A 19510-nucleotide genomic window follows, 5' to 3' on the forward strand; every position below is an offset into this window, starting at 1 on the left:
GTTTTTGTTTCTTTGTATGTATGAATTGCATGGGTTGTTACTGACATGTGGTGATAATTTCATGTCAATAGCACCTTGAGAAACATATTTACCTAGAAAAATGGTGAGCTGTTCAATACTTATTTTAGTCGCTGTATGTGCATACTCTATCTGGAGAAGAAACAGGGCAGAATCTTAGCCAGCTTGGTGGGAAGTGCTGTCCAATCCAGGTCTCTTACAAGTGTGCAAAAGTGATAATCTCTGCATTTGCTAATAGGAAACTGTGCCTCCATGAATAATTAAAATTAAATAGCGTTAACAGTACATATTTAATCTGCACTGTGCTTTCCAAACAACACTAGCGCACTGATACAGGTGTAGCCCTGTCTCAGTCAGGTGCTATGATAAGTAAGTTTAGTTTTGCTCACTGTAAACAATGAGGCTGGAATTCTGTTTGGGTTTTATAGTTAAAGAGGGGGTTCGCCCGGAAAAAATGTTTTAACATTAGATTGAGGCTAATTACGAGAAGCAGAATCGGGTGTTTTTTTTTAAACCAATGCAGTACTTACCGTTTTAGAGATAGATGTTCTCCGCCGCTTCCGGGTATGGTCTTCGGGATTGGGCGTTCCTATTTGATTGACAGCCTTCCGACGGTACCTTCACCCCTTTGTGTACTAGATGGTCCAGCAGTGTGTCTGCTAAGTTTGTTCTTAAGAGCAGTGCCATTCCATTCCTTGTAAAGGAGTTACTGCTTGGGCTGTTCACAGAGGAAGGCCCAATCTCCTCAAAACTGTATTGCAGAACCTGTCCAGAGTTTGAAGAAGCAAATTCAGTGTTCTGAAAGCAAGTATTTGAAGTGTTTTACTTTCCCCAATCCCCATCCAAGTTCAACCCTTTATTAAAACCTCAACACCAATAACTCTAGACTGTTTCTTAAACCAAAGGAGTGAAGTACACGTATGCCTAGCTGCGGGGCAATTGCTGAAAAAAAGGAACCCGGGCATATTGCCAGTGGCTCCTCCAGGGATATCGCTACACAAGTATAATCCACAAGTGTCTGCTAGTTAAAGTAAATGTTTTCTGAAAAAAAATATATGTGTTGCCCTTGCTGCTATGCATGCTGAATTTTTCTTCTTGATACTGTCAAGACGATCTTCCTAACTATGTAGGCATATCTTGGTGCATCTTATTTAAAAATCTCTTCTTTTTTTTATATTCCTTGAATGTCTGCCTCTTGTTGCAAAAGTCTGTGACTAATTGTTTGAGGGTGTGTTAATATTGGGAGAGGGGTTTTGTGGGGGTCAGTAGGGTGTTCTCGGGTCTCATTTTGAAGATCAGCTAACCATAAAATGGGATGGGGTGGGTAGATAGATTTGGATAGATAGGCAAAAATTAACCTGGAGGCTGGAAATAAATTTACAAAATATTTGTATGCAATTTTACAGTAATTATTTAAAAAATAAATTGATATTGACAAAAAATTTTTTTTTGACAATAACAAATTTATTTAAATCTATAAAAAAACACACAATTAATTCATACTTATGGATCGAGAATATAAAGAGCAAAGCTCTTATCGATATCAGTTTGGGATTTCTGCAGTGACATAAATAATTGTATCAGCAATAAGTATCATGGCAATTATTGGGAAATCTTTTCAGCAATGATTGGAAATACCCATTTTTTTTTACTTGCAGTACATTGTAGCCTTCAATAATAGATTATATTTTGCCACTTGGTGTTCGTCTTCTTTTTTCTTCAGTTTATTTCACTTAATCTTTGTTTTTTTTCTTATAAACATTGCTTACAAATGTGCATTTGCATATAAAGTGTGCCTGGAAGGTACAAATGCCATACCACTGAAAGTATTGGATAAAGCTCCATCTCCATTAACCACCAGTGCGTGGAATGGAACAATCAAGTCATTTTACACAAACATAAATGCTGGTAAACCAGGAATGCCTCTATGAATTCACAATTTGCATATTGTCAAGCTCATTTAAAGTGAATTGCAATGACATTTTTTGTATTTACCTTAGGCTTAATAAAGCCGAGTAAGAATCACTGGGCTTAGCCCTTTCACATTAGGTCTCTCTAACCTATTCTGTAGTTTTTATTCATTCAGCAAGGATGTTCAGTACATTCTCTGGTATTCTGATATCCAATCTATCAATCTGGAGTATAAAATATTAGCATGCAAATATGACACAGCAAGCATGTCAAAACTATTTAAAATAATTTTATTTAATAATTGTTATACTAAGCCAACAAAATAATTACACAGAATAGCCGCACCTCACAGTCAATGAGTACATAAATAGTTGAACGCTTAGTCAAAACTCAGCAAGAAATTGCCTAGCCTTTCCAAGAACATAGGACTTCAACCTCATAAAATCTGTAGTATAGCTGCTTTTTGTGTTGTGTACCTCAATCTTTGGTAAGTGTTAATTTAATAGGAATACATACCGTAGGTTTTTTTAAAATAATGTTTTGTTTCTTGTCAATAAGAGAAATATAAAATGTTCCATATGATTGTTTCAGATTTATCATCTACATCCAGAAAGTGTCAAGCTCCAAGGAGGAACGACAACTTTCCCTAGTTTCATAGAGATTACACAGCCATGTATATGATGGCTGTGTGGATCTTGGCTGTGTTCACAAATGTCTGACTGGCACCCTGCTGCTTCCTCCTGCCTGCAGCAGACAGATGACATCATTTCAGACAAAGTTACTTAAAACTGCTTTTTAATAAAATAAAATAGTTTTTTTAAATTCTACTGTGACTTGTCAGGAATGTATTCGTGCCGACATATAAAGTTACCGAAATGTCACTTTAAGACATTCTAAAGAGGTCTATTTATAATACTAGAAAATGTCTGTTTTGGAAGTGTTCCACATCCAATATATAATATCAACACTATAATACAGAAAGTGAAATGTGTATCAAACTTTTTTTAAAAGAATAACATTTTTGTTAGCACTTTCCATGGGCTACAAATGGAAGGCACTGAATTCAGTTTGAGAAGTACAAATACAGTATATATAAGAAAGTGTGTATTACTTCAGAATGCAGTACACATCTGAACAATAGGCACAAAGAAAGCACTTTGACTTTGCTGAGGTAAGACTGTGTGCAGATCTGTGTATACCATAGAAGGAGGGGGAGCCCAGTCTGACAGGGATTGCCTAGGGGATTGCCAGCAATTTTGTACCTAGGGGGAGGGAGGTGTAAAGTTAGCATTTGAAATAGCGCATGTTTCCCATACTTAGAACTGTCTCTGCACAAAGTGTCATTTCTGAAAGAAAAAAAGACATTTAAAATTGACTTGCGGCTATAATGAATTGTCGGCTCTGGCAATTCAGAGCAAATTCATTCATAAAAAAAAAAAAGCGTGGGGGTCCCCCCAAATTCAATTACCAGGCCCTTCAGGTCTGGAATGGATATTAAGGGGAACCCCGCCATCAATTTAAAAAAAAATGACGTGGGGTTCCCCCCAAATATCCATTCCAGACCCTTCAGGTCTGGTGTGGATTTTAAGGGGAACCCCACCCCAAATAAAAAAAAATGGCGTGGAGTTCCCCCAAAAATCCACACCAGACCCCTTATCCGAGCACGTTAACCTGGCCGGCCGCAGAAAAGAGGGGGGGACAGAGTGCGGCCCCCCTCTCCTGAACCATACCAGGCCACATGCCCTCAACATGGGGAGGATGTCCCCATGTTGATGGGGACAAGGGCCTCTTCCCCACAACCCTTGCCCGGTGGTTGTGGGGGTCTGCAGGTGGGGGGCTTATCAGAATCTGGAAGACCCCTTTAACAAAAGGGACCCCCAGATCCTGTCCCCCTATGTGAATTGGTAATGGGGTACATTGTACCCCTACCATTTCACGAAGGAAGTGTAAATAGTTGGAAAAAACACACACACCGTAGAAAAAAGTCCTTTATTAATAAAAAAAAAATAAAAAAAATCCAGCAGTGGTAATCCACTCGGTCCGGCTTCCTGCTCCAACGTTGTCTGTATCCAGCGACGGATGATCTCCTCTCCGGTTCTGCGATGAGAAGATCTTCCGGGATCCACAGAGCAGCATCGCCGGCCTCCTCTCTCCGCCGGACACAGCCCAGCGGAATGATGCGGGTGAAGCTTTGACATTTCTTATATAGGGGAGGCGGGTCCACCTGTCACGTGACTCCGCACCCTCTGACACACCCTCTGCTACATCACTGGGGAAGCCCAGATCTTCCCCCTTGCATCAGAGGGGGCGGGGTCACATGACGGGTGGCCGCCTCCCCTATATAAGAAATGTCACAGCTTTACCGGCGTCATTCTGCTGGGCTGTGTCCGGCGGAGAGAGGCAGCCTCCGATGCTGTGCTCTGGAGCTCTGGATGACGGAAGATCTTCTCATCGCTGGACCGGAGAGGAGATCACCCTTCGCTGGATACAGACAACGTTGGAGCAGGAAGCCGGGAACGAGTGGATTACCACCGCTGGATTTTTTTTATTACTTTTTTTATTAGGACTTTTTTCTATGGTGTGTGTGTTTTTTCCAACTATTTACACTTCCTTCGTGAAATGGTAGGGGTACAATGTACCCCATTACCAATTCACATAGGGGGGGGCAGGATCTGGGGGTCTCCTTTGTTAAAGGGGTCTTCCAGATTCTGATAAGCCCCCTGTCCGCAGACCCACACAACCACCGGGCAAGGGTTGTGGGGATGAGGCCCTTGTCCCCATCAACATGGGGACATCCTCCCCATGTTGAGGGCATGTGGCCTAGTACGGTTCAGGAGAGGGGGGGCGCACTCTGTCCCCCCTCTTTTCTGCGGCCGGCCAGGTTAACGTGCTCGGATAAGGGGTCTGGTGTGGATTTTTGGGGGAACTCCACACCATTTTTTTTTAAATTTGGGGTGGAGTTCCCCATTAAAATCCACACCAGACCTGAAGGGTCTGAAATGGATATTTGGGGGGAACCCCACGTCATTTTTTTTAAATTGACGGCGGGGTTCCCCTTAATATCCATTCCAGACCTGAAGGGCCTGGTAATTGAATTTGGGGGGACCCCCACGCTTTTTTTTTTTTAATGAATGAATTCGCTCTGAATTGCCAGACCCGACAATTCATTATAGCCGCAAGTCAGTTTTAAATGTATTTTTTTCTTTCAGAAATTGCACTTTGTGCAGAGACAGTTCTAAGTACGGGAAACATGCTCTATTTCACATGCTAACTTTACACTTCCCTAGGTACGAAATTTAAAGGAATATTTCACTTTTATTGTTTCACTTTTAGCATTATTAAAATCCCTGCTCCCGAAAAAACAGCCGTTTTTAAAACTTTTTGTTGCTTCGATACATGTCCCCTGGGACAGGACCCAGGTCCCCAAACACTTTTTAGGACAATGACTTGCATATTAGCCTTTAAAATTAGCACTTTAGATTTCTCCCATAGACTTTAACAGGGTGTTCCTCGGCTTTTCGAATTTGCCGCGAACACCCCAAATTGTTCGTTGTTCGCCGAACAGGCGAACAGGCAATGTTCGAGTCGAACATGAGTTCGACTCGAACTCGAAGCTCATCCCTACTCCATATCTTATGCATCGGATTTGGCGCTATTAGCCATGAGTCACAGTTACGATCTCAGAGTATTAGGTAAATTGAAAGTATTTTTCTTGTATGCTCGTCTGTGAGTTCTTCCATATGCATAATTGGGTTCAGCTCAGTCACCCCTTCCCTAATGCTGGGCACAGTAGTAGAATTCCATTATCTGGGTATGATACACTGTGCCTCCGTGAGTAGAAAAGGTAGCAAATCTTTTTTTGAACATTGGTAGGGAAATGGCTCAGAAATACTGATGGTAAGGCCAGTTCAGGAGTTGTAGGGATGTCGGTTCCTGTGATTCAAGTGTTAAGCTGGAAGACTTCTGCCCAAAATGGCACCAACAGTGGGCAGGACCCACTACAGATGCAACATGGTATCCATGTTCCCATCACATCTTAACAGTAAAAGGGATCATGGGATAGCATTTTGTGCAACCTAGTAGGGCATCTGTATCACCTAGCCAATATTTTGTGGTTCCTGCCCTGAGCTTGGAAAATTATTTTTTCCAGTCCTCTGCAATAAGTGGTTGGTTTAGCTTTCTCTCTCAGTCTCTAGTGAAGTGTGTTGAAAAACTTTATCATATATATATAGTAGATATCGCACAGGGATAAACTGTTTTCCTAAGGCATAAAGCCTCAAAAGGGATCAGGTCTCTATGTATTGTTCCTAATTTAGTTAAATGGTTGTGAAAATGTCTAAGTTGAAAGTAGTGAGGAGACTTACCCAGGCAATCAGATTCCAGTGTAGTAAGCTCACTTAATGGTAAGGATCAGACATTCGAGTTAAAACTGCTGCCATATGGTATAATTCCATGTGTGGTAAGCCTGCTCTTCCATCCGCTCTATGCTTGACCAGCATATCATGTTTGGTGACGTAATGCGTGGGTGATGTCGATGCTGCAGGAGTGTTGGATCGTGGCTGCACAGCGAGGATTTTAAAGGCACAGTTCCTATAGTTGTGTTGTGCAATACTTAATAAATACCTGGTACTCATTGTACTACACTATGAGAGGCCTTCCTATGCTTCTTGAGCATATTGGCAGCAGAGAAGGCAGAGACCGGCAGTCTCTTAGGCCCCGTACACACGACCGAACATGTCTGCTGACATGTTCGGTCGTGAGTACGGCCGATCGGACAGGATTCCAGCGTACATTTGCCCGCCAGACCGTTTTCGAGCGGACAAATGTTTCTAAACTTGCTTAGAAACATGCCCGCTGGAATCCTGTCTGTCGGACATGTACGGTCGTCTGTACAGACTTACCGTACATGTCCGAGCGCCCGCCATCCCTCGCATGCGTCGAATGACTTTGACGCATGCGTGGAAGCATTGACCTTTCAGCGTCGCGCACGTCACCACGTCATCGGCGCGGCGACGGCGCAAACACGTTACCGCGCTGTCTGTCTGCGCGGATTGTCTCTCATTTCTGTATGATGGTGTGTACAGCCATCATACAGAAATCTCCGGGCGGGCATGTCCGCTGAAAACGGTATGGCGGACCGTTTTCAGCAGACATGTTTGCCCGTGTGTACAAGGCCTTAAAGATATACTCACCCGTTTCAATAAAAAAGATCATCCCTGAGTATATCCAGGAAGAAAAAAATTATCATATTCTTACCCCCTGGGTGTAAAACACCCACCTGACCTAATAACATAATTTTTTTTAGGTAAGGGCATTGGATAAAAGGTGGTGGGATCCATTCGCATGTTGGTATGGTGTTTTGATACAATTTGAAGATATTGTATTGGGGCTACGGTAGTTACATTCACAAACTTTTTAGAATTATATTGATCACGTGCATAATGATTTTTTTTTATTAGGATTACATTGGTTAGATTCATAGTTTTATATATTTTGTAATTTATACACATTATATATGTATGCATATATAAATATGTATAGAGCTTGTGTTTTACAGTGTACTTTTAGGGAGCTCCTCATAATTATTGATAATTGTCTACCTGATATTGCATGTATCTGTGAGCAGCACCCTTTATTCACGTTGAGACCTTTTTAGGATATAACATTACACATTTAGTCACTATATAAATAGGCACTGCTTAATTTTCACTGGTATTCAGTATAGGAGGTGTTACTGGCCAGTTTACCCAGTGAAAATAGGGGGAAAAAAGTCTATAAAAAGAAAATTAATGCAGCCACCACATATAATCGCTTATCTGCATTAATTACTTTTCTAGTTATGGGTTTATTAATGCTATACCAAAAAATCCATAGCACCATAAATCCCAGAATGCATACAACCTTACTGGGCAACTGTAAAAACATCAAAACCACCCCCTAAGGTGGGACTCTGTTAGTACTTTGTAGGTTTTATAATATAAGTAAACATCCCACCCCCTCGCCCCCTCCCCAATACATACTTTAGATTATTCACAGTCTAATCTTTAGCAAGTACCATAGAAATAACGGGAGTGAAGGGACAACCTATTCTGTCCTGTGATTTTTGGACATTGCCACAAGATTTATATATGGGAATCAGAGGAGATGAGGTTTTCTCTACTTGTTAACAGGTGAGACTATAAATAATATAATGCATGTATAATGGGTGCTGGATGGGGATATTCGTGCAATTGAGGCCCACGTATGATATATCTGAGAGCAACAGAATTTTTAATATGTTTTAGAATGCTATTAATAAAATTGTATTGATTTTATTACGAGTTAATGAGTCTTGTCTAAGTATCTTAAAAGTCAGTTATTGCTTTCATTGTTTATTTTATGACATTCTAAAGAGGCCTATCAATTAATATTATAGGATGTAATTTATTTTAGCATGCCATAAGCACTATTTAGTGTACCATATATAATATTGTAGCTTAATGAATCCGAACCATAGATTCTCATCTATTTATGATCTAGCGATGATAACTTAAAGGTAATCTTCTAATATCTGATATGGCCTTAAAGTGTTACCTTAACATTTCATATTTCTGAAATTTATATTTTTACTATGTACCTGTGTTAAAAAGTATCCTGTTCTCTTCATATTTCCTCCATTCTGTGAAATACCTAGTATTCCTGCCAGTCCCACTGCTTTCCTATTTCAAACTGACCACACTAGAATTAGAAGCACATCCATCCCATTGCAGTCAGTTTTCTGGCTGTGCTGGGAGAACAGCCTGCTTGTCCTGCAATGGCCAAGACTTGCTGACATGCACCACCTGCACATCTCTTTACTAGAATGAGCATTGTATTGTTCTTTCTCTGCCTCCCGCTGATACAAAACAAATATTTTGTCCTAAATTTCAATTTTTAACTGAATTGGTTGTTTTTTAAGGTGAGGCGTCACACTTAAAAGCAGATCTTCACCCTAGAAGTAACACATTTAAATTCAGCAGCTACAAATACTGAAGCTGCTGACTTTTAATATTATGACACTTACCTGTCCAGGGATCCAGCGTAGTCCTCACCCGAGCTGGCTCTTCGGCCGTCTTTAGGTCATTAAACATTGTATTTTCCCATCAAACTAAACTTATGTTTACATGAAAGTTAACAAACTGCTAGCGGTCCTTATAGCAGACCTTTCCCCTTGTTTAGTAAATTTCACATCAGCATGCACCTCTGTATGCTGATGTGAAACCATCTAACAATGATTCAAAGAAAAAAGGTTTTTGATTTACTTACCTTTTTTTGTGTCCACATCCTGTTCCCCCTGAAGGCACTAGTGACATAGCCCAGGCCACACAGATGCTTCCTGGGAAGGCAATGTCACTAGTGCCTTCAGGGTGATCCCTTATCTAAGCTGCAAGATCTTGCGAGATCTTGTGTATTCTCATACTGTGCATGTGCAAGATGAAGTGCATGACGTCTTGTGAGATCTTGGGGGCAGGATTTTTTAAAAGACACTTGAGTGTTATGTGTGAGACAAAACGTATGACAACATGTATTCTATCCATTCATGCGTAGGACAACATATTGTACATTTTCAAAATGGCTGTGTGGGAGCATTGAAACCAGCTGCACCGAGGCATCCTGACAAGTGACCCACAAGAAATAATGAAGGCCCCTTGAGCCCCTTAGGGAAAGAGAGCCTTAAATGATGGGGGCAGGGCCAGGTACTGGACAAGGTGGGTCACTATAGGATTGGTCAATTTGGGGGATGGGATGGGCCTGAGCTCGGGTAAAAGGAATTGCCCCAGGGAATTCTGGGTCTTTGGGAAAAAGTTTTTGGAAGAGCTGCCCACCCTCCCGCCCCTTTTTTCTATGGGATGTCACAGCTTGCTGCGGTTTTCTTGAGCCAACGTAAAATGGCTATAATGGTAAAATGGCTATAATGGGCCATGCCCGTGATGGAAACCGGAAGTAGGCGGCCTGTCCAGCACTGATGGTAAGGACAGGCCCCTCCCCCTTTTGGAGTTGTGTGCTCACAGTACTGGTTGAAAATGTTAAATGTTCAAATGTTGTGTTTGCTTTTAATAATGCTGTGGCCTTGCCCTTTCCAACCTAATGGTTGTAAGTGTGTTGATTTAATAGGGTGAAGGGGCAAGGGGGAAGGTTGTGTATATACTTATTTATTACATCTAAGGGGTACCTGGGCTCATTGCGCCTCAGCAGTCAAGGCAGCATGAACATAGATAAGTGTACTTGTTTATATGCAATGTATAATATATGTTTACCATTTTTTGGGGGAGGTCCTCTTCAAAATGTAACACCTAGAGGTGCCTGCAACATAGTCTTGTCAAATTGTACAGCCAGATTGTGTGTGGCTACATATTGCTTCTGCCAGTACACGAATGAGTACAAGTGGATGCAAATACATGTGTAAATAAAGCCAAATCATGTTAGTTTGTTGGTTTTGGATAGAGCAGGGTGGGCACAGGTATAAGAAGTGTGTACTGCACTGCGCACAGGACTCAGGATTGCATATTGCGTGTGTATCACACAGGATGCAGAGGTGCATAGAATACAGGGGAGCAGGTGTTGAAGGTGCTTAATGCACCAAGCTCAGGGGTCAGGAGTGTGTAGCACACAAAGTTTAGGGGTCAGGAGTAGCTCTTACCCCCTTGCCCCTAAATTATCCCTCAGTACAGAGCTCTTCCCTCCCCCTTCCATTCCCCAGACCTCAGTGGGAGTGTGTTATGCGGTAAAATCTTCCCCACAGCCGAGTCATGTGATTAGAGCAGAGAAAAAGCCCAGGGGAGCCCTCCTGTGGCTCTGAACTGCTCTAACATCTAAAGTCTGATAGCAGAAGAAGCTGGTGCTGCAGAATGGGAGTTAAGGGAAATGTAGTGCCAAAGCTGAAAAAAGGGAAAAAATAAATAAATAAAATAAAAACAACGGGTGCCTGATTGTGGCCCAGGGGCACCCACCCATGCAGCCATGTCCCTAATGCAGCCATGTCCCTGATGTAGCCTTGTCCCTGATGCAGCCATGTCCCTAATGCAGCCATGTCCCTGATGCAGCCATGTCCCTGATGCAGCCAAGTCCCTAATGCAGCCATGTCCCTAATGCAGCCATGTCCCTAGATGCAGCCATGTCCCTAATGCAACCATGTCCCTAGATGCAGCCATGTCCTTAATGCAGCCATGTCCCTAGATGCAGCCATGTCCCTAGATGCAGCCACATCCCTAATGCAGCCATGTCCCTAATGCAGCCTTGTGTCCCCTAAGAGAAAGCCCCCGCCGCTGCCGACATCTAGTTGATCAGCGCTGGGGGAACATAACAGCTTTCATTTGAATAGCTGTGTGTTCCCCGCTGCGCCTCGTCATGTATAGACACTCCCCCTTGCCCGGGCACTTTGATAGACAGATTACCCGTCCAATCCTGGGACGGGTGATCTGTCTATCAAAGTTTCTGGGCAAGGGGGAGTGTCAATACATGAGGCGCGGCGGGGAACACACAGCTATTCAAATGAAAGCTGTTGTGTTCCCCAAGCGCAAATTAACTAGATGTCGGCAGCGGCAGGGGGGGGACTTGGTTTTGTCTTAGGGGACTAGGCGGCAGCAGCTCTCCTCTCCTCCATACGTGGACTGCTCTGCTCCGCTCTTCGCCCCCCCCCTCTCCACCCACACTCCACCCGCACTCCACCCCCTCTCCACCAGCTCTCGGGGAAAAAAAAGTATCGGGTCAGGCATTGGGAGCATTTGCGCGAGTACTAGTACTCGCGCAAATGCTCGGTATCGGGACAACCCTAAACCACAGGAAGTGAGACATTTCCAGATTTGTGCAGCTGCAGTTCAGGAAATGTCTCACTGCCTATGATTAGCGGTGTGCAATGTCGGCTTCCTTGCGGCATCCCAAACAGGCCCGAGCCCATTCCTACTGAGCAGTCACAAGCTGGTTGTGGGGAGGAGACCTCTAAGCGCTACTGAGCTGCAGCAGAGATAAAATATAGAAATATATAAGTATTGGGATGGTGGCACTGCTGGTCCCCACAAGGGGGGTTGAAAAGATTATGGGTGTCCTTTAATGGTAAACAAGTGTTGGGTAACCTTATAAGGGCTGAGTCCAATAATTATGGATGCCCTGCAACCACGCTTAATACCAAAAAGACGTGTATAGGTTGCCCCATTAATAATGTTAAGTGATTTTCTTTCAATACTATTGGGCACCACCATTGGAGGAAGCCCAAATAGTTAGTCACTTACTTGGAAATAAGTTTCACTTAACATTATTAACGGGGCAACCTATAAACGCCTTTTTGGTATTAAGCGTGGTTGCAGGGCATCCATAATTATTGGACTCAGCCCTTATAAGGTTACCCAACACTTGTTTACCATTAAAGTACACCCATAATCTTTTCAACCCCCCTTGTGGGGACCAGCAGCGACACCATCCCAATACTTATATATTTCTCTCTGGTCTCATTTGAGATCCCTCAGGGAGGAAGCAGCTTTATTGTACATCCTAAGTGCGGATTCCTCTTCATAGAGATAAAATATAGGTCTACTGCCCTACCAGACAGGGCTAAGTCATGTTGTCATGCCATGTAAATCTCAGGACTGGATAGACAAAAAAATGCAAATCTTTTGGCGGGTCAGCTCTCATATACAGTATGTATTTCATCTGTGTGTTTAGCTGTTTGCCTAGCGTTAAGCTTTAAGAAGAATAAGAACCCTCTGGATCTATTATCAGTACGCTAAGGAAACATACACAGCTGGTGCGAAAGCAGGGGAAAAAGGCATTTAGAATCTTATTACTGTATTTTATAGAAGTGCCATTTCAGTAGAATAGAGGAGTTTGAAGCGTTATGCATGGTTGCTATATACCCCAAGTCCATCTTGGTAGACTATGTCCTTCATCCTGTCAATAAAACGTGCACTGATCAATGTTTAGATGGGGATCTTAATAAAGCCATCAAAAAGCACTGAAGCTTTCCAGCCCACTAGACCATGAATTGCCAGTATCCTCATTTATTTTGTAATGTCATGATTCTGAGCCTTATGCTACGGCTACAGGGGTAATCTTAATTCCTGTGATAAATTCTCTGAAATCATTTTTGTAGTAAACACAATAATGCTTTATGCTGTTTTATGAGATTAATTTCATGAGATGAATCTCCTATTTCCTGCTCGGAAGTGCTGCAAAAATCCCTTAAATGAGTAATTAATCGCCTGGACCATTAAACTCTATGGAGGAGATTAATAGCATGAAGTTTATGCAATGTGGTTAAATTGCTACAGAAAGATAACATTACTGCACAATACGATTAACAATTTCTTGCACAGACACATGGGAACTCATGAGGTACAAAACCAGAGTATTACAGTAAACTCATGGAACTGGAGACTAAAAATTAACAGTGTTTATCAGTATACCAACTTGTTATGTTCAGCTTTAGCTTTTTGGTTGATAGCACATTAATTTCAGCTTTTTAAAATACATATGTTACTGATCTTGTTAATATATGGTTTATTAGATCTCCTAATTGGAAAATGTTTTCCACAGAATGATTGTCTATCTGATGGCATTACAATTTAAATATAACATTTAAATATTATATATTTTGACTCTTTCAACTCGCAAAACACTGAAGATATGCTATTATATTGCAAAACAGATTATAGCGCACACATGCAAAAATGACATTTGTCCTGCAAGGCTAGTTAAAAACACCTGAACATATTCAAAAATACGGGGGTTTGGTCACACTATATAGTCATATAGTGCTAAGCCCACTTACTACGACAAAGTACCCCGAATTAGTGGGTCCTACCCTAGTAATAGAATGAAAGAACCTGGGTCTCAACCATGGGAGATAAACTCCTCTATGTGGGAGAACTGAAGGGATTCTTCCTATACACTGGTGGCCACTAATGTGAGGTAATGAAGAGGGTGAGGGGTGCTCCAGCCCAAGAGACCTGGTCAGGGTCTATACAAAATACAAAAAGATACTTGGGGGGCACACCCTAAAAATGCTATACATCTAAGATGGTGCTGCTATAAGACCAAATACAGTACAAAACAGATAATAGCGCACACATGCAAAAATGACATTTATCCTGCAAGGCTAGTTATGTTCAGGTGTTTTTAACTAGCCTTGCAGGACAAATGTCATTTTTGCATGTGTGCGCTATAATCTGTTTTGTACTGTATTTGGTCTTATAGCAGCACCATCTTAGATGTATAGCATTTTTAGGGTGTGCCCCCCAAGTATCTTTTTGTATGCTATTATAGTGGTCTGATTATTTTGTTATAGTTTCTTTTTAGGTTTAAGATATCATTAGGAGGGAGATCTTTACCTTTTATTACACAGAGATTTGGAAGCAAGGTTTATTTCTAAGGTGATCGTAGACCTGAAATAACCAATGCCCAATCTGTGCACATATGACTGATAATTCCTATACCAGCCTGTATCACAGAGGTAGCGATCAGTTGTGTTTCTTTAGCTTAGGGGTCCACAGGGAATATCCTTACTTTTGATAGATTTACCTACTTGAGGAAAGCTGCCTCATGTTCATCACAAGTGTAGCGGTACCCCCGGAGGGGCTGCTGATTGTAGTGGTTCGCCTGTCACCCTGCCCAGCCAGGCACATATATCTCAAGCATTCAGAGACATGAAATAGTCCTTGCACTTGTTTTTTTGTATTTTATTAAGAGGAATTTAACTTGGATAGGGATAAGGGAATTATTAGATGCTCAGATAATAGACAGTCAATTTTGGGACCAACTATATACATTCACAGTATATATAAAGTCTCCACTCTCTCTCACTTGCTTGCAGCCTATCTCTTCTCAACACCTCCATCACTTCACTTGCTTGCACTTCCTGGATCAGCTAGTACAGATAAGTAGGCCTGACACTGGCTCAGCCAGGCCTAAAGCAGATGCCCTTTGCAGGCAGGAACTGCAGGCCCGTATGGTGTGGTAAGTCCCTGTACTAGCTTTCCCTGTGGCTACTGCTGCAAGTACCACCTCATCAGGTGCATGTTTGTCAAATGCAATGTCATTCGTTCTGAATAACACCCCCCCATGTGTGTGCATTGCTTTGCAGATTAATAATTTTTGCAATTTTAGATGATTAGTGGTCTGGGTTACAAAGACACTACATCATAATTGTTGTGTTTTGGGAGTGAGCTTTCAAGGTGCCCAAAAATTACAGTATAAGTAAAAGATTTTACAAAGTTTATTATTACGGCTTTATAAAGCTCTTAACAAAAATAGCAGTGGTCAATGTTTGAAACCATGTTTTCTGCCGAGCATCGCTGAGCTTTAATGAAGTGCTGGGAGCCGAGGCCGGATCCAGGGCAGCCTCTGCAGCTGGCTCTGAGGAAAAAGGACAAAATGGTGTTGCTGCACATAGCTATAACTTAAAATTCTTCTTTAATTTTTCTATAACATATAAGATGAAACCCAAACCTTGTTACTGCTGGCAACAAGTTCTCTTTAAATGAAATAAAGAATAACGCACTGCCACTAGGATATCCAGCCTGCACTTACCTCCAGTGTGCCACTTATACTAGTTCAACTCATAAAAATAAAGAAATGGGTCCAGTAGTCATGGAATGTCTTGACAGGTTTCACACTACTTAAAGCGGAGGTTCACCCTAAATCTCAACTCAAGCTTATCCAGAACAGCTCATTAACTACATAGACATTTCACTATCCATTTTTTGTTCTAGCATTTAAATACCTTTCATCTGCAGTTGATTGCAGACACTTCCGGGTATCCCTCCCGCGGGAGTGGGCATGTCTTTGCTGGGACTAGTTCGCAATGTCTCCTGGGAGCACAGTGTCATGCTTCCCAGGAGATGATTCACACCGCCCAACGACGAAATCTTGCGAGATTTTACTCGCTTCCAGGAAGTATTTGCTTGTGGGCTTCACGCTGCCCACAAGCAAAATGGAAAATGCCTGCAGGAATTTTTATAAATTATTCGTAGCTGCCGATTCAGACTGCAGAAGAGTAGGAAGCTTAAAGACGTAAGTACAAGCTTGCCTACATTAAAACATTTAAATTAACATGAAAAAAAAACAAAACAACGGACCGCGGAACCCCCTCTTTAATGTATCACTTTACTTTGCAATCATTTTCCTTTTATCCATAATAAAAGGAATACACTACCATAGATGATACCTCAACACAATAGACCAAAAATTGTTCTGACACCCTTCTACAATAGACATCAAATATAAAATAATTGGTCACTAAGGTGATTAACATCGGAACAGGTAGATACATTAAAAAACAACATTGTTGTTTTTCTACAAGTAATAGACAAAGAAGTCCAATACAGTGAACTGCAAATGTCCCTCAGTGCGATCTTTTTCAAATGAACGTCTTGGAACTGATAGATTACTGTGTCTAATTTAGGATTGATGTTGGGCAATACCATCTTAATTTTCTGAGAGACCACAGGGAGATGATAAGACATTTATGATATATCATAATTTACAGGTGACATGTTTTTCTAAAAATCTATTTTTTCTAAAATACTGTCCTCTCATCAACCCTGAGAATTTTATAACATTTTAAAAGAAAGGATAGCCACTCTTTATTAAGTAGCCACTCTAAAATGGACTCAATAATGTCTGAGGGTGTCTCACAAACTCACTATTTTGAGGTGGACACACATCACCCAATCTTTTAGTGTGCCATTACTAGTATTACTAGTATTTAAAGTAAAAAGATAGATTATCTACATCATACCCAGATGGATTGCATAGAAATTATAATTGTTTATTTGAGATATGGTTTTGCATATCATTACAGCTGTATTGTCATTGATTGTATCTTTATGGATTCTAGGTGACGTATGGACATGGTTCTATGTGACATATGGACCTGGACTTACTATAAAGCAGAAACATTTGAATTATGCATATTTTTAGGCTACAGCATTATGGTGAATATTTTTTTTATAACCAGGATGGGAGGGTATGATGTATTTCTTATTGTGTGATGTTAAATATGCTGAAAGACTGATTAACATTAGGCTTGAAGAACAGCAGAACAGCAGTCTTCTCAAAGTAAAGCAGTTGTCTGATTTATGTTCCTATGTTACTTCACAATAATGTTCACTTCATTATTGAGTGGTGCTGTATTCCTCAAACACATATACATATACACACATACACACACACTAGCTTCAGTGTACCCATACACTTGATATTGAGGTCTGAAGCTATGGCATCCTGGATCCTGCATGACAAAAAACAGCAAGTTCAATGTCATAGCAACTTGGCAACTCCATGTGAGACTGAATACCGTGCAAGTTGACCCATGAAATAGTGGTTTGGGGGAAGGTGCTCTTTCCATTTCAATAAATATATTTGTTCAGACTGTAAGGTTATGTAAAGATTACAGAATAACATTTTGTATAGAGTAGGGAATGAGTAAAATATCTTGTTAATTTTCTGTTGAATAAACACAACAGAATATAAGACCAGATCTCTCCAAAGTGAGGAAAATGCAATTTGGGTGCTTGTAACTGGAATGAGTGTTCTTGTTCTCCTCTCCAACTTTTTTGGTGATAATTCAAAAATTTACTTACAAATCACAGAGGACAACAGGTAGCATAGAGCGAGTAGGTCATCCTAACAGGGACCCAGACAGCAAAAAAACCTGACAGGGGTTCTAAGGCCTCGCCACCCTATCAAAGGCTTCTGATGTCACCAGAGGTGACATGCGCACAGTCTATGGAGGTGAAGGGTGCGCTCCCTTGTAGAGCTTGACAAAGGAGCACGCCTGTCCCCTCCATCGACTATGCGTATGCTGATAAACGCGTTGCATCACCTCCAATGAAGTCAGACACCACTGTAGGTCACAAGCTTTCCAGCCCTCCACCCTGGATCCATCTTCATTAGGAAAGAGCCGAACACCCCCCCCGTTCGGTTCGCACCAGAACCTTCGAACGGACCGACCGTTCGCGCGAACATTTGGAACCCCATTGACGTCTATGGGACTCGAACGTTCAAATTCAAAAGTGCTAATTTTAAAGCCTAATATGCAAGTTATTGTCGTAAAACGTCTTTGAGAACCCGGGTCTTGCCCCAGGGAACATGTATCAATGGAAAAAAAGTTTTAAAAAGGACACCTCCAGGCATGAAATTTAAAGGAATATTTCATTTTTATTGTTTCACTTTAAGCATTATTAAAATCACTGATTCAAAAAAAAAAAAAAATAACGTTTTAAAACCTTTTTTTCCATTGATACATGTCCCCTTGGGCAAAACCCAGGTCCCCAAACACTTTTTATGACAATAACTTGCATATAAACCTTTAAAATTAGCACTTTCGATTTTTCATGTTTGTGTCCCATAGAACTTTAACAGTGTTTGAATGTTCGCACACATTTTTTGCCTCTTTTCGCATGTTCTGTTGCAAACCGAACCGGGGGGTGTTCAGCTCATCCCTATTGATAACCTTTTTTTTCAAGATAAAGGCCTGGGGCTGATGCCTTCCCTGTGCAAAACCTAAGGTGCAGAGCAACTCCTTTGTGAGTACTCTGCTGTCCTTGTCTACTCTTTGTGACTTTTCCCAGTGTTACTCTTGTCTACAGTCATAGTCTTGTTCTCTCTTTCTCATGCTTCTAGTATCATGTTTCCCCATCTTACCATCCTTTTTAGTTCCTAATTTCTATACCTGTCTGATCTCTGAATCCATATCTACCAGCATGGGTTCTGGTGAAGACCAGACATTTCTACATTTGTGAATCAGTATGAGACATTTTTCACCTACTGGCATCACTCCATCCCGCCATAATTTCTTCCAGTCCCCCTTTCCCTTTGGTTTTTGCTTGTCCCTATTCTAAACCAAGCACTAATCAACTTGGCAATTCTGACCACGCTCCAGCTAGTTTCACTATCTACCATTCCTTGGAATTCCTGTAGCAGCTGATGGTTGTTTCCACTGATTTCATGGAAAAACATGCAAAATCCTCAAACATAGGCAGAGGAAGATGGGGGTGGAGGGCCACAAACAACTTTTGTCACAGATAACATGATTCCAACTGGTTACAACCAATTTCCTAAAATGTAATAAAGTTTGATATTATCCTGACTATTCTAAATTGATGATCATTATTTATGCAATAGTGGATAGGTGGGAGCAACTATACACCATTGTTTTACAGTATGTTATGACATAAATTATAAAATTATAATGAGTTTATGTATTTAATTCAATAACATGGAGAATGCACCTGCATGCATGCATAGTGTGTGTGTGTATATATGTGTATGTATATATATATATATATATATATATATATATATATATATATATATATATATATATATAGATATAGAAACCAAAGCAACTGCCTTAGGCTACAAGCTGGGAAAGACCCATGTGGTGTGTCATACACACATAGGTCAAATTGACTGCAGGATTTGGGGGTCATAGATTCTAAATATGCCTTTAGCAGTTTAAGCCTTAAGCCTAGTCTACCTGTGTTTCTTATGAAGTCAAATATCACTGATGCATAATGTTCTGAAAACATAATTTCAATGCTTCTCAAATTATTATTTTTTGCTTCCC

This window comes from Rana temporaria, chromosome 2 (genome assembly GCF_905171775.1).
Source record: "Rana temporaria chromosome 2, aRanTem1.1, whole genome shotgun sequence".
In the NCBI taxonomy this organism is placed as follows: domain Eukaryota; kingdom Metazoa; phylum Chordata; class Amphibia; order Anura; family Ranidae; genus Rana; species Rana temporaria.